The sequence below is a fragment of the Pseudophryne corroboree genome, chromosome 6 (genome assembly GCF_028390025.1).
Source record: "Pseudophryne corroboree isolate aPseCor3 chromosome 6, aPseCor3.hap2, whole genome shotgun sequence".
NCBI lineage: Eukaryota > Metazoa > Chordata > Amphibia > Anura > Myobatrachidae > Pseudophryne > Pseudophryne corroboree.
Window position 1 is genome coordinate 39,304,050 of NC_086449.1, and position 14,642 is coordinate 39,318,691.

Sequence of the window (14,642 nt, forward strand, 5' to 3'; positions counted from 1 at the left end):
TGCTTATCAATAACCAAATTCTTGATTCAGTTTTTACAGAAAGTATATTGATTGTCTAAAGCACCAAAATCAGTAAACAAGCCACTGCTTATAAGTGACCTCGTGGCGCAACAGTAGCACGTCTGACTCCCGATCAGAAGGTTGCGTGTTCAAATCACGTCGGGGTCATTTAGCATTTTGAAGATGAAATTTACCAAATGAAACACCATAAAAGAAACAAATTACAAAGTCTGTCATCCACCTTCTGTAATGTGATATTTGCTCACAGGGATAACAATATCACCTGCACAGTTTCATAATAAATGTCCATTCTGCTCATTTCTCATAATACTTATGCAAAAATAACCCAGTTTATTGGAAATTACCATATATTGACATTGAAGCATACTCTGTACTATAGGTTTCTTTATGACTAAGTTTTGTTTCATATTGCATCATTCAATTTCCGGTCACAGACAACTTCAAAATTTTATATAAATGCTAACACCAACAATTACTTTATTTTGTAAGACATATAGAAGTGATTTGATTTTTTTGATCAATTTTTCCTTTCAGCTTACTTATTTTGCTAAGAATAATGACTTTACATTTAAGGAAAGACAAACAGTCATATTCTTTGGTTATGGAAGCAAAGATGTTGGCTTGTTTGTTTATCAATAATCAAATTCTTGATTCAGAATAATGACTTTACATTTAAGGAAAGACAAACAGTCATATTCTTTGGTTATGGAAGCAAAGATGTGGGCTTGTTTGCTTATCAATAACCAAATTCTTGATTCAGTTTTTACAGAAAGTATATTTATCGTCTAAAGCACCGCAATCAGTAAACAAACCATTGCTCGTAAATGACCTTGTGGCGCAACGGTAGAGCGACTGACTCAAGATCAGAAGGTTGCGTGTTCAAATCACATCGGGGTCAATTACCATTTTGAAGATGAAATTTACCAAATGAAACACCATAAAAGAAACAAATTGCCAAGTCTGTCATCCACCTTCTGTAATGTGATATTTGCTCACAGGGATAACTATATCAACTGCACAGTTTCATAATAAATGTCCTTTCTGCTCATTTCTCATTTCATAATACTTATGCAAAAATAACCCAGTTTATTGGAAATTACCATATATTGACATTGAAGCATACTCTGTACTCTAGGTTTCTTTATGATTAAGTTTTGTTTCCTATTGCATCGTTTCATTTCCGGTCAAAGACAACTTCAAAATTTTACGTAAGTGCTAACACCAACAATTACTTTATTTTATAAGACTTTTACAAGTAATTTGACTTTTTTGATCAATTTTTCCTTTCTGCTTACCTATTTTGTTAAGAATAATGACTTTGCAGTGAAGGTTGAGACAGTCATATTCTTTGGTTATGGAAGCAAGGATGTGGGCTTGTTAGCTTATCAATAACCAAATTCTTGACTTAGTATTTACAGAAAGTATATTGATAGTCTAAAGCTCCACAATCAGTAAACAAGCCATTGCTCGCAGGTGACCTTGTGGCGCAATGGTAGCGCGTCTGACTTCAGATCAGAAGGTTGCATGTTCAAATCATGTTGGGGTCAATTACCATATCGAAGATGAAATTTACCAAATGAAACACCATAAAAGAAACAAATTACCAAGTCTGTCATCCACCTTCTGTAATGTGATAATTGCTCACAGGGATAACTATATCACCTGCACAGTTTCATAATAAATGTCCATTCTGCTCATTTCTCATAATACTTATGCAAAAATAACCCAGTTTATTGGAAATTATCATATCTTGACATTGAAGCATACTCTGTACTCTTGGTTTCTTTATGACTAAGTTTGTTTCATATTGCATCATCTCAATTCCGGTCACAGACAACTTCAAAATTTTACATAAGTGCTAACACCAACAATTACTTTATTTTGTAAGACATTTAGAAGTAATTTGATTTTTTTTGATTAATTTTTCCTTTCAGCTTACTTATTTTGCTAAGAATAATGACTTTACATTTAAGGAAAGACAAACAGTCATATTCTTTGGTTATGGAAGCAAAGATGTGGGCTTGTTTGCTTATCAATAACCAAATTCTTGATTCAGTTTTTACAGAAAGTATATTTATTGTCTAAAGCACCGCAATCAGTAAACAAACCATTGCTCATTAATGACCTTGTGGCGCAACGGTAGCGCGTCTGACTCCAGATCAGAAGGTTGCGTGTTCAAATCATGTCGGGTTCAGTTACCATTTTGAAGATGAAATTTACCAAATGAAACACCCTAAAAGAAACAAATTACCAAGTCTGTCAACCACCTTCTGTAATGTGATATTTGCTCACAGGGATAACAATATCACCTGCACAGTTTCATAATAAATGTCCATTCTGCTCATTTCTCATAATACTTATGCAAAAATAACCCAGTTTATTGGAAATTACCATATATTGACATTGAAGCATACTCTGTACTCTTGGTTTCTTTATGATTAAGTTTTGTTTCATATTGCATCATTTCAATTCCGGTCACAGACAACTTCAAAATTTTACATAAGTGCTAACACCAACAATTACTTTATTTTGTAAGACATTTAGAAGTAATTTGATTTTTTTTTATTAATTTTTCCTTTCAGCTTACTTATTTTGCTAAGAATAATGACTTTATATTTAAGGAAAGACAAACAGTCATATTCTTTGGTTATGGAAGCAAAGATGTGGGCTTGTTTGCTTATCAATAACCAAATTCTTGATTCAGTTTTTACAGAAAGTATATTGATAGTCTAAAGCACCAAAATCAGTAAACAAGACACTGCTTATAAGTGACCTCGTGGCGCAATGGTAGCACGTCTAACTCCAGATCAGAAGGTTGCGTGTTCAAATCACGTCGGGGTCATTTACCATTTTGAAGATGAAATTTACCAAATGAAACACCATAAAAGAAACAAATTACCAAGTCTGTCATCCACCTTCTGTAATGTGATATTTGCTCACACGGATAACCATATCACCTGCACAGTTTCAAAATAAATGTCCATTCTGCTCATTTCTCATAATACTTATGCAAAAATAACCCAGTTTATTGGAAATTACCATATATTGACATTGAAGCATACTCTGTACTCTAGGTTTCTTTATGACTAAGTTTTGTTTCATATTGCATCATTTCAATTCCGGTCACAGACAACTTCAAAATTTAACATAAGTGCTAACACCAACAATTACTTTATTTTGTAAGACATTTAGAAGTAATTTGATTTTTTTGATCAATTTTTCCTTTCAGCTTACTTATTTTGCTAAGAATAATGACTTTACATTTAAGGAAAGACAAACAGTCATATTCTTTGGTTATGGAAGCAAAGATGTGGGCTTGTTTGCTTATCAATAACCAAATTCTTGATTCAGTTTTTACAGAAAGTATATTTATCATCTAAAGCACCGCAATCAGTAAACAAACCATTGCTCATAAATGACCTCGTGGCGCAACGGTAGCGCGTCTGACTCCAGAAAAGAAGGTTGCGTGTTCAAATCATGTCGGGTTCAGTTACCATTTTGAACATGAAATTTACCAAATAAAACACCATAAAAGAAACAAATTACCAAGTCTGTCATCCACCTTCTGTAATGTGATATTTGCTCACAGGTATAACTATATCACCTTCACAGTTTCATAATAAATGTCTATTCTGCTCATTTCTCATAACACTTATGCAAAAATAACCCAGTTTATTGGAAATTACCATATCTTGATATTGAAGCATACTCTGTACTCTTGGTTTCTTTATGACTAAGTTTTGTTTCATATTGCATCATTGCAATTCCGGTCACAGACAACTTCAAAATTTTACATAAGTGCTAACACCAACAATTACTTTATTTTGTAAGACATTTAGAAGTAATTTGATTTTTTTTAACAATTTTTCCTTTCAGCTTACTTATTTTGCTAAGAATAATGACTTTATATTTAAGGAAAGACAAACAGTCATATTCTTTGGTTATGGAAGCAAAGATGTGGGCTTGTTTGCTTATCAGTAACCAAATTCTTGATTCAGTTTTTACAGAAAGTATATTGATTGTCTAAAGCACCAAAATCAGTAAACAAGCCACTGCTTATAAGTGACCTCGTGGCGCAACGGTAGCACGTCTGACTCCCGATCAGAAGGTTGCGTGTTCAAATCACGTCGGGGTCATTTAACATTTTGAAGATGAAATTTACCAAATGAAACACCATAAAAGAAACAAATTACAAAGTCTGTCATCCACCTTCTGTAATGTGATATTTGCTCACAGGGATAACAATATCACCTGCACAGTTTCATAATAAATGTCCATTCTGCTCATTTCTCATAATACTTATGCAAAAATAACCCAGTTTATTGGAAATTACCATATATTGACATTGAAGCATACTCTGTACTCTAGGTTTCTTTATGACTAAGTTTTGTTTCATATTGCATCATTCAATTCCGGTCACAGACAACTTCAAAATTTTATATAAATGCTAACACCAACAATTACTTTATTTTGTAAGACATATAGAAGTGATTTGATTTTTTTGATCAATTTTTCCTTTCAGCTTACTTATTTTGCTAAGAATAATGACTTTACATTTAAGGAAAGACAAACAGTCATATTCTTTGGTTATGGAAGCAAAGATGTTGGCTTGTTTGTTTATCAATAATCAAATTCTTGATTCAGAATAATGACTTTACATTTAAGGAAAGACAAACAGTCATATTCTTTGGTTATGGAAGCAAAGATGTGGGCTTGTTTGCTTATCAATAACCAAATTCTTGATTCAGTTTTTACAGAAAGTATATTTATCGTCTAAAGCACCGCAATCAGTAAACAAACCATTGCTCGTAAATGACCTTGTGGCGCAACGGTAGAGCGTCTGACTCCAGATCAGAAGGTTGCGTGTTCAAATCACATCGGGGTCAATTACCATTTTGAAGATGAAATTTACCAAATGAAACACCATAAAAGAAACAAATTGCCAAGTCTGTCATCCACCTTCTGTAATGTGATATTTGCTCACAGGGATAACTATATCAACTGCACAGTTTCATTATAAATGTCCATTCTGCTCATTTCTCATTTCATAATACTTATGCAAAAATAACCCAGTTTATTGGAAATTACCATATATTGACATTGAAGCATACTCTGTACTCTAGGTTTCTTTATGATTAAGTTTTGTTTCCTATTGCATCGTTTCATTTCCGGTCAAAGACAACTTCAAAATTTTACGTAAGTGCTAACACCAACAATTACTTTATTTTATAAGACTTTTACAAGTAATTTGACTTTTTTGATCAATTTTTCCTTTCAGCTTACCTATTTTGTTAAGAATAATGACTTTGCAGTGAAGGTTGAGACAGTCATATTCTTTGGTTATGGAAGCAAGGATGTGGGCTTGTTTGCTTATCAATAACCAAATTCTTGATTTAGTATTTACAGAAAGTATATTGATAGTCTAAAGCACCACAATCAGTAAACAAGCCATTGCTCGTAGGTGACCTTGTGGCGCAATGGTAGCGCGTCTGACTTCAGATCAGAAGGTTGCATGTTCAAATCATGTTGGGGTCAATTACCATATCGAAGATGAAATTTACCAAATGAAACACCATAAAAGAAACAAATTACCAAGTCTGTCATCCACCTTCTGTAATGTGATAATTGCTCACAGGGATAACTATATCACCTGCACAGTTTCATAATAAATGTCCATTCTGCTCATTTCTCATAATACTTATGCAAAAATAACCCAGTTTATTGGAAATTATCATATCTTGACATTGAAGCATACTCTGTACTCTTGGTTTCTTTATGACTAAGTTTGTTTCATATTGCATCATCTCAATTCCGGTCACAGACAACTTCAAAATTTTACATAAGTGCTAACACCAACAATTACTTTATTTTGTAAGACATTTAGAAGTAATTTGATTTTTTTTTATTAATTTTTCCTTTCAGCTTACTTATTTTGCTAAGAATAATGACTTTACATTTAAGGAAAGACAAACAGTCATATTCTTTGGTTATGGAAGCAAAGATGTGGGCTTGTTTGCTTATCAATAACCAAATTCTTGATTCAGTTTTTACAGAAAGTATATTTATTGTCTAAAGCACCGCAATCAGTAAACAAACCATTGCTCATTAATGACCTTGTGGTGCAACGGTAGCGCGTCTGACTCCAGATCAGAAGGTTGCGTGTTCAAATCATGTCGGGTTCAGTTACCATTTTGAAGATGAAATTTACCAAATGAAACACCATAAAAGAAACAAATTACCAAGTCTGTCAACCACCTTCTGTAATGTGATATTTGCTCACAGGGATAACAATATCACCTGCACAGTTTCATAATAAATGTCCATTCTGCTCATTTCTCATAATACTTATGCAAAAATAACCCAGTTTATTGGAAATTACCATATATTGACATTGAAGCATACTCTGTACTCTTGGTTTCTTTATGATTAAGTTTTGTTTCATATTGCATCATTTCAATTCCGGTCACAGACAACTTCAAAATTTTACATAAGTGCTAACACCAACAATTACTTTATTTTGTAAGACATTTAGAAGTAATTTGATTTTTTTTTATTAATTTTTCCTTTCAGCTTACTTATTTTGCTAAGAATAATGACTTTATATTTAAGGAAAGACAAACAGTCATATTCTTTGGTTATGGAAGCAAAGATGTGGGCTTGTTTGCTTATCAATAACCAAATTCTTGATTCAGTTTTTACAGAAAGTATATTGATAGTCTAAAGCACCAAAATCAGTAAACAAGACACTGCTTATAAGTGACCTCGTGGCGCAATGGTAGCACGTCTAACTCCCGATCAGAAGGTTGCGTGTTCAAATCACGTCGGGGTCATTTACCATTTTGAAGATGAAATTTACCAAATGAAACACCATAAAAGAAACAAATTACCAAGTCTGTCATCCACCTTCTGTAATGTGATATTTGCTCACACGGATAACCATATCACCTGCACAGTTTCAAAATAAATGTCCATTCTGCTCATTTCTCATAATACTTATGCAAAAATAACCCAGTTTATTGGAAATTACCATATATTGACATTGAAGCATACTCTGTACTCTAGGTTTCTTTATGACTAAGTTTTGTTTCATATTGCATCATTTCAATTCCGGTCACAGACAACTTCAAAATTTTACATAAGTGCTAACACCAACAATTACTTTATTTTGTAAGACATTTAGAAGTAATTTGATTTTTTTGATCAATTTTTCCTTTCAGCTTACTTATTTTGCTAAGAATAATGACTTTACATTTAAGGAAAGACAAACAGTCATATTCTTTGGTTATGGAAGCAAAGATGTGGGCTTGTTTGCTTATCAATAACCAAATTCTTGATTCAGTTTTTACAGAAAGTATATTTATCATCTAAAGCACCGCGATCAGTAAACAAACCATTGCTCATAAATGACCTCGTGGCGCAACGGTAGCGCGTCTGACTCCAGAAAAGAAGGTTGCGTGTTCAAATCATGTCGGGTTCAGTTACCATTTTGAACATGAAATTTACCAAATGAAACACCATAAAAGAAACAAATTACCAAGTCTGTCATCCACCTTCTGTAATGTGATATTTGCTCACAGGTATAACTATATCACCTTCACAGTTTCATAATAAATGTCTATTCTGCTCATTTCTCATAACACTTATGCAAAAATAACCCAGTTTATTGGAAATTACCATATCTTGATATTGAAGCATACTCTGTACTCTTGGTTTCTTTATGACTAAGTTTTGTTTCATATTGCATCATTGCAATTCCGGTCACAGACAACTTCAAAATTTTACATAAGTGCTAACACCAACAATTACTTTATTTTGTAAGACATTTAGAAGTAATTTGATTTTTTTGATCAATTTTTCCTTTCAGCTTACTTATTTTGCTAAGAATAATGACTTTATATTTAAGGAAAGACAAACAGTCATATTCTTTGGTTATGGAAGCAAAGATGTGGGCTTGTTTGCTTATCAATAACCAAATTCTTGATTCAGTTTATACAGAAAGTATATTGATTGTCTAAAGCACCAAAATCAGTAAACAAGCCACTGCTTATAAGTGACCTCGTGGCGCAATGGTAGCAAGTCTGACTCCCGATCAGAAGGTTGCGTGTTCAAATCACGTCGGGGTCATTTAGCATTTTGAAGATGAAATTTACCAAATGAAACACCATAAAAGAAACAAATTACAAAGTCTGTCATCCACCTTCTGTAATGTGATATTTGCTCACAGGGATAACAATATCACCTGCACAGTTTCATAATAAATGTCCATTCTGCTCATTTCTCATAATACTTATGCAAAAATAACCCAGTTTATTGGAAATTACCATATATTGACATTGAAGCATACTCTGTACTCTAGGTTTCTTTATGACTAAGTTTTGTTTCATATTGCATCATTCAATTCCGGTCACAGACAACTTCAAAATTTTATATAAATGCTAACACCAACAATTACTTTATTTTGTAAGACATATAGAAGTGATTTGATTTTTTTGATCAATTTTTCCTTTCAGCTTACTTATTTTGCTAAGAATAATGACTTTACATTTAAGGAAAGACAAACAGTCATATTCTTTGGTTATGGAAGCAAAGATGTGGGCTTGTTTGCTTATCAATAACCAAATTCTTGATTCAGTTTTTACAGAAAGTATATTTATCGTCTAAAGCACCGCAATCAGTAAACAAACCATTGCTCGTAAATGACCTTGTGGCGCAACGGTAGAGCGTCTGACTCCAGATCAGAAGGCTGCGTGTTCAAATCACATCGGGGTCAATTACCATTTTGAAGATGAAATTTCCAAATGAAACACCATAAAAGAAACAAATTGCCAAGTCTGTCATCCACCTTCTGTAATGTGATATTTGCTCACAGGGATAACTATATTAACTGCACAGTTTCATAATAAATGTCCATTCTGCTCATTTCTCATTTCATAATACTTATGCAAAAATAACCCAGTTTATTGGAAATTACCATATATTGACATTGAAGCATACTCTGTACTCTAGGTTTCTTTATGATTAAGTTTTGTTTCCTATTGCATCGTTTCATTTCCGGTCAAAGACAACTTCAAAATTTTACGTAAGTGCTAACACCAACAATTACTTTATTTTATAAGACTTTTACAAGTAATTTGACTTTTTTGATCAATTTTTCCTTTCAGCTTACCTATTTTGTTAAGAATAATGACTTTGCAGTGAAGGTTGAGACAGTCATATTCTTTGGTTATGGAAGCAAGGATGTGGGCTTGTTTGCTTATCAATAACCAAATTCTTGATTTAGTATTTACAGAAAGTATATTGATAGTCTAAAGCACCACAATCAGTAAACAAGCCATTGCTCGTAGGTGACCTTGTGGCGCAATGGTAGCGCGTCTGACTTCAGATCAGAAGGTTGCATGTTCAAATCATGTTGGGGTCAATTACCATATCGAAGATGAAATTTACCAAATGAAACACCATAAAAGAAACAAATTACCAAGTCTGTCATCCACCTTCTGTAATGTGATAATTGCTCACAGGGATAACTATATCACCTGCACAGTTTCATAATAAATGTCCATTCTGCTCATTTCTCATAATACTTATGCAAAAATAACCCAGTTTATTGGAAATTATCATATCTTGACATTGAAGCATACTCTGTACTCTTGGTTTCTTTATGACTAAGTTTGTTTCATATTGCATCATCTCAATTCCGGTCACAGACAACTTCAAAATTTTACATAAGTGCTAACACCAACAATTACTTTATTTTGTAAGACATTTAGAAGTAATTTGATTTTTTTTGATTAATTTTTCCTTTCAGCTTACTTATTTTGCTAAGAATAATGACTTTACATTTAAGGAAAGACAAACAGTCATATTCTTTGGTTATGGAAGCAAAGATGTGGGCATGTTTGCTTATCAATAACCAAATTCTTGATTCAGTTTTTACAGAAAGTATATTTATTGTCTAAAGCACCGCAATCAGTAAACAAACCATTGCTCATTAATGACCTTGTGGCGCAACGGTAGCGCGTCTGACTCCAGATCAGAAGGTTGCGTGTTCAAATCATGTCGGGTTCAGTTACCATTTTGAAGATGAAATTTACCAAATGAAACACCATAAAAGAAACAAATTACCAAGTCTGTCAACCACCTTCTGTAATGTGATATTTGCTCACAGGGATAACAATATCACCTGCACAGTTTCATAATAAATGTCCATTCTGCTCATTTCTCATAATACTTATGCAAAAATAACCCAGTTTATTGGAAATTACCATATATTGACATTGAAGCATACTCTGTACTCTTGGTTTCTTTATGATTAAGTTTTGTTTCATATTGCATCATTTCAATTCCGGTCACAGACAACTTCAAAATTTTACATAAGTGCTAACACCAACAATTACTTTATTTTGTAAGACATTTAGAAGTAATTTGATTTTTTTTTTATTAATTTTTCCTTTCAGCTTACTTATTTTGCTAAGAATAATGACTTTATATTTAAGGAAAGACAAACAGTCATATTCTTTGGTTATGGAAGCAAAGATGTGGGCTTGTTTGCTTATCAATAACCAAATTCTTGATTCAGTTTTTACTGAAAGTATATTGATAGTCTAAAGCACCAAAATCAGTAAACAAGACACTGCTTATAAGTGACCTCGTGGCGCAATGGTAGCACGTCTAACTCCAGATCAGAAGGTTGCGTGTTCAAATCACTTTGGGGTCATTTACCATTTTGAAGATGAAATTTACCAAATGAAACACCATAAAAGAAATAAATTACCAAGTCTATCATCCACCTTCTGTAATGTGATATTTGCTCACAGGGATAACTATATCACTTGCACAGTTTCATAATAAATGTCCATTCTGCTCATTTCTCATAATACTTATGCAAAAATAACCCAGTTTATTGGAAATTACCATATATTGACATTGAAGCATACTCTGTTCTCTAGGTTTCTTTATGATTAAGTTTTGTTTCATATTGCATCATTTCAATTCCGGTCACAGACAACTTCAAAATTTTACATAAGTGCTAACACCAACAATTACTTTATTTTGGAAGACATTTAGAAGTAATTTGATTTTTTTGATCAATTTTTCCTTTCAGCTTACTTATTTTGCTAAGAATAATGACTTTACATTTAAGGAAAGACAAACAGTCATATTCTTTGGTTATGGAAGCAAAGATGTGGGCTTGTTTGCTTATCAATAACCAAATTCTTGATTCAGTTTTTACAGAAAGTATATTTATCGTCTAAAGCACCGCAATCAGTAAACAAACCATTGCTTATAAGTGACCTCGTGGCGCAACGGTGGCGCGTCTAACTCCAGATCAGAAGGTTGCGTGTTCAAATCACGTCGGGGTCAATTACCATATTGAAGATGAAATTTACCAAATGAAACACCATAAAAGAAAGAAATTGCCAAGTCTATCATCCACCTTCTGTAATGTGATATTTGCTCACAGGGATAACTATATCACCTGCACAGTTTCATAATAAATGTCCATTCTGCTCATTTCTCATAATACTTATGCAAAAATAACCCAGTTTATTGGAAATTACCATATATTGACATTGAAGCATACTCTGTTCTCTTGGTTTCTTTATGATTAAGTTTTGTTTCATATTGCATCATTTCAATTCCGGTCACAGACAACTTCAAAATTTTACATAAGTGCTAACAACAACAATTACTTTATTTTGTAAGACATATAGAAGTGATTTGGTTTTTTTGATCAATTTTTCGTTTCAGCTTACCTATTTTGTTAAGAATAATGACTTTGCAGTGAAGGGGAGACAAACAGTCATATTCTTTGGTTATGGAAGCAAGGATGTGGGCTTGTTTGCTTATCAATAACCAAATTCTTGATTCAGTATTTACAGAAAGTATATTGATAGTCTAAAGCACCGCAATCAATAAACCAACCATTGCTCATAAATGACCTCGTGGCGCAATGGTAGCGCGTCAGACTCCAGATCAGAAGGTTGCGTGTTCAAATCATGTCGGGTTCAGTTACCATTTTGAAGATGAAATGTACCAAATGAAACACCATAAAAGAAACAAATTACCAAGTCTGTCATCCACCTTCTGTAATGTGATATTTGCTCACAGGGATAACTATATCACCTGCACAGTTTCATAATAAATGCCCATTCTGCTCATTTCTCATAATACTTATACAAAAAATACCCAGTTGATTGGACATTACCATATCTTGACATTGAAGCATACTCTGTACTCTTGGTTTCTTTATGACTAAGTTTTGTTTCATATTGCATCATTCAATTCCGGTCACAGACAACTTCAAAATTTTACATAAGTGCTAACACCAACAATTACTTTATTTTGTAAGACATATAGAAGTTATTTGATTTTTTGATCAATTTTTCCTTTCAGCTTACTTATTTTGCTAAGAATAATGACTTTACATTTAAGGAAAGACAAACAGTCATATTCTTTGGTTATGGAAGCAAAGATGTTGGCTTGTTTGTTTATCAATAATTAAATTCTTGATTCAGTTTTTACAGAAAGTATATTTATCGTCTAAAGCACCGCAATCAGTAAACAAGCCACTGCTCATAAATGACCTCGTGGCACAACGGTAGCACGTCTGACTCCAGATCATAAGGTTGTGTGTTCAAATCATGTCAGGTTCAGTTACCATTTTGAAGATGAAATGTACCAAATGAAACACCATAAAAGATACAAATTACCAAGTATGTCATCCACCTTCTGTAATGTGATATTTGCTCACAGGGATAACTATATCACCTGCACAGTTTCATAATAAATGTCTATTCTGCTCATTTCTCATAATACTTATGCAAAAATAACCCAGTTGATTGGACATTACCATATCTTGACATTGAAGCATACTCTGTACTCTTGGTTTCTTTATGATTAAGTTTTGTTTCATATTGCATCATTTCAATTCCGGTCACAGACAACTTCAAAATTTTACATAAGTGCTAACACCAACAATTACTTTATTTTGTAAGACATATAGAAGTGATTTGATTTTTTTTGATCAATTTTTCCTTTCAGCTTACTTATTTTGCTAAGAATAATAACTGTACATTTAAGGAAAGACAAACAGTCATATTCTTTGGTTATGGAAGCAAAGATGTTGGCTTGTTTGTTTATCAATAATCAAATTCTTGATTCAGTTTTTACAGAAAGTATATTTATAGTCTAAAGCACCGCAATCAATAAACCAACCATTGCTCATAAATGACCTTGTGGCGCAATGGTAGCGCGTCAGACTCCAGATCAGAAGGTTGCGTGTTCAAATCATGTCTGGTTCAGTTACCATTTTGAAGATGAAATGTATCAAATGAAACACCATAAAAGAAACAAATTACCAAGTCTGTCATCCACCTTCTGTAATGTGATATTTGCTCACAGGGATAACTATATCACCTGCACAGTTTCATAATAAATGTCTATTCTGCTCATTTCTCATAATACTTATGCAAAAATAACCCAGTTGATTGGACATTACCATATCTTGACATTGAAGCATACTCTGTACTCTTGGTTTCTTTATGATTAAGTTTTGTTTCATATTGCATCGTTTCATTTCCGCTCAAAGACAACTTCAAAATTTTACATAAGTGCTAACACCAACAATTACTTTATTTTATAAGACTTTTACAAATAATTTGACTTTTTGATCAATTTTTCCTTTCAGCTTAATTATTTTGCTAATAATAATGACTTTACATGTAAGGAAAGACAAACAGTCATATTCTTTGGTTATGGAAGTAAAGATGTGGGCTTGTTTGCTTATCAATAACCAAATTCTTGATTCAGTTTTTACAGAAAGTATATTTATTGTCTAAAGCACCACAATCAGTAAACAAACCATTGCTCATAAATGACCTTGTGGCGCAACGGTAGCGCGTCTGACTCCTGATCAGAAGGTTGCATGTTCAAATCACGTCGGGGTCAATTACCATTCTGAAGATGAAATTTACCAAATGAAACACCATAAAAGAAAGAAATTGCCAAGTCTGTCATCCGCCTTCTGTAATGTGATATTTGCTCACAGGGATAACTATATCACCTGCACAGTTTCATAATAAATGCCCATTCTGCTCATTTCTCCTAATACTTATACAAAAAATACCCAGTTGATTGGACATTACCATATCTTGACATTGAAGCATACTCTGTACTCTTGGTTTCTTTATGATTAAGTTTTGTTTCACATTGCTTAATTTCAATTCCGGTCACAGACAACTTCAAAATTTTACATAAGTGCTAACACCAACAATTACTTTATTTTGTAAGACATATAGAAGTTATTTGATTTTTTTGATCAATTTTTCCTTTCAGCTTACTTATTTTGCTAAGAATAATGACTTTACTTTTAAGGAAAGACAAACAGTCATATTCTTTGGTTATGGAAGCAAAGATGTTGGCTTGTTTGTTTATCAATAATTAAATTCTTGATTCAGTTTTTACAGAAAGTATATTTATCGTCTAAAGCACCGCAATCAGTAAACAAGCCACTGCTCATAAATGACCTCATGGCACAACGGTAGCACGTCTGACTCCAGATCATAAGGTTGTGTGTTCAAATCATGTCAGGTTCAGTTACCATTTTGAAGATGAAATGTACC

The 14,642-nt window shown here is 32.9% G+C and overlaps 9 non-coding genes across 9 annotated transcripts; all 9 read left to right on the forward strand.

Moving 5' to 3' along the window:
• The first annotated feature begins 96 nt into the window (after positions 1-96).
• On the forward strand, positions 97-168 carry TRNAG-CCC (transfer RNA glycine (anticodon CCC)). The gene has a single exon. It is a non-coding gene; the product is annotated as a tRNA-Gly (tRNA).
• Positions 169-2,143: 1,975 nt separating this feature from the next.
• TRNAW-CCA (transfer RNA tryptophan (anticodon CCA)) lies at positions 2,144-2,215 on the forward strand. Its single transcript has one exon. It is a non-coding gene; the product is annotated as a tRNA-Trp (tRNA).
• Positions 2,216-2,791: 576 nt separating this feature from the next.
• On the forward strand, positions 2,792-2,863 carry TRNAW-CCA (transfer RNA tryptophan (anticodon CCA)). The gene has a single exon. It is a non-coding gene; the product is annotated as a tRNA-Trp (tRNA).
• A 1,222-nt stretch (positions 2,864-4,085) lies between these two features.
• Positions 4,086-4,157, forward strand: TRNAG-CCC (transfer RNA glycine (anticodon CCC)). Its single transcript has one exon. It is a non-coding gene; the product is annotated as a tRNA-Gly (tRNA).
• A 2,622-nt stretch (positions 4,158-6,779) lies between these two features.
• TRNAG-CCC (transfer RNA glycine (anticodon CCC)) lies at positions 6,780-6,851 on the forward strand. Its single transcript has one exon. It is a non-coding gene; the product is annotated as a tRNA-Gly (tRNA).
• A 1,222-nt stretch (positions 6,852-8,073) lies between these two features.
• Positions 8,074-8,145, forward strand: TRNAG-CCC (transfer RNA glycine (anticodon CCC)). The gene has a single exon. It is a non-coding gene; the product is annotated as a tRNA-Gly (tRNA).
• Positions 8,146-10,014: 1,869 nt separating this feature from the next.
• Positions 10,015-10,086, forward strand: TRNAW-CCA (transfer RNA tryptophan (anticodon CCA)). Its single transcript has one exon. It is a non-coding gene; the product is annotated as a tRNA-Trp (tRNA).
• A 1,224-nt stretch (positions 10,087-11,310) lies between these two features.
• Positions 11,311-11,382, forward strand: TRNAW-CCA (transfer RNA tryptophan (anticodon CCA)). The gene has a single exon. It is a non-coding gene; the product is annotated as a tRNA-Trp (tRNA).
• Positions 11,383-13,896: 2,514 nt separating this feature from the next.
• Positions 13,897-13,968, forward strand: TRNAR-CCU (transfer RNA arginine (anticodon CCU)). Its single transcript has one exon. It is a non-coding gene; the product is annotated as a tRNA-Arg (tRNA).
• Positions 13,969-14,642: the final 674 nt, after the last annotated feature.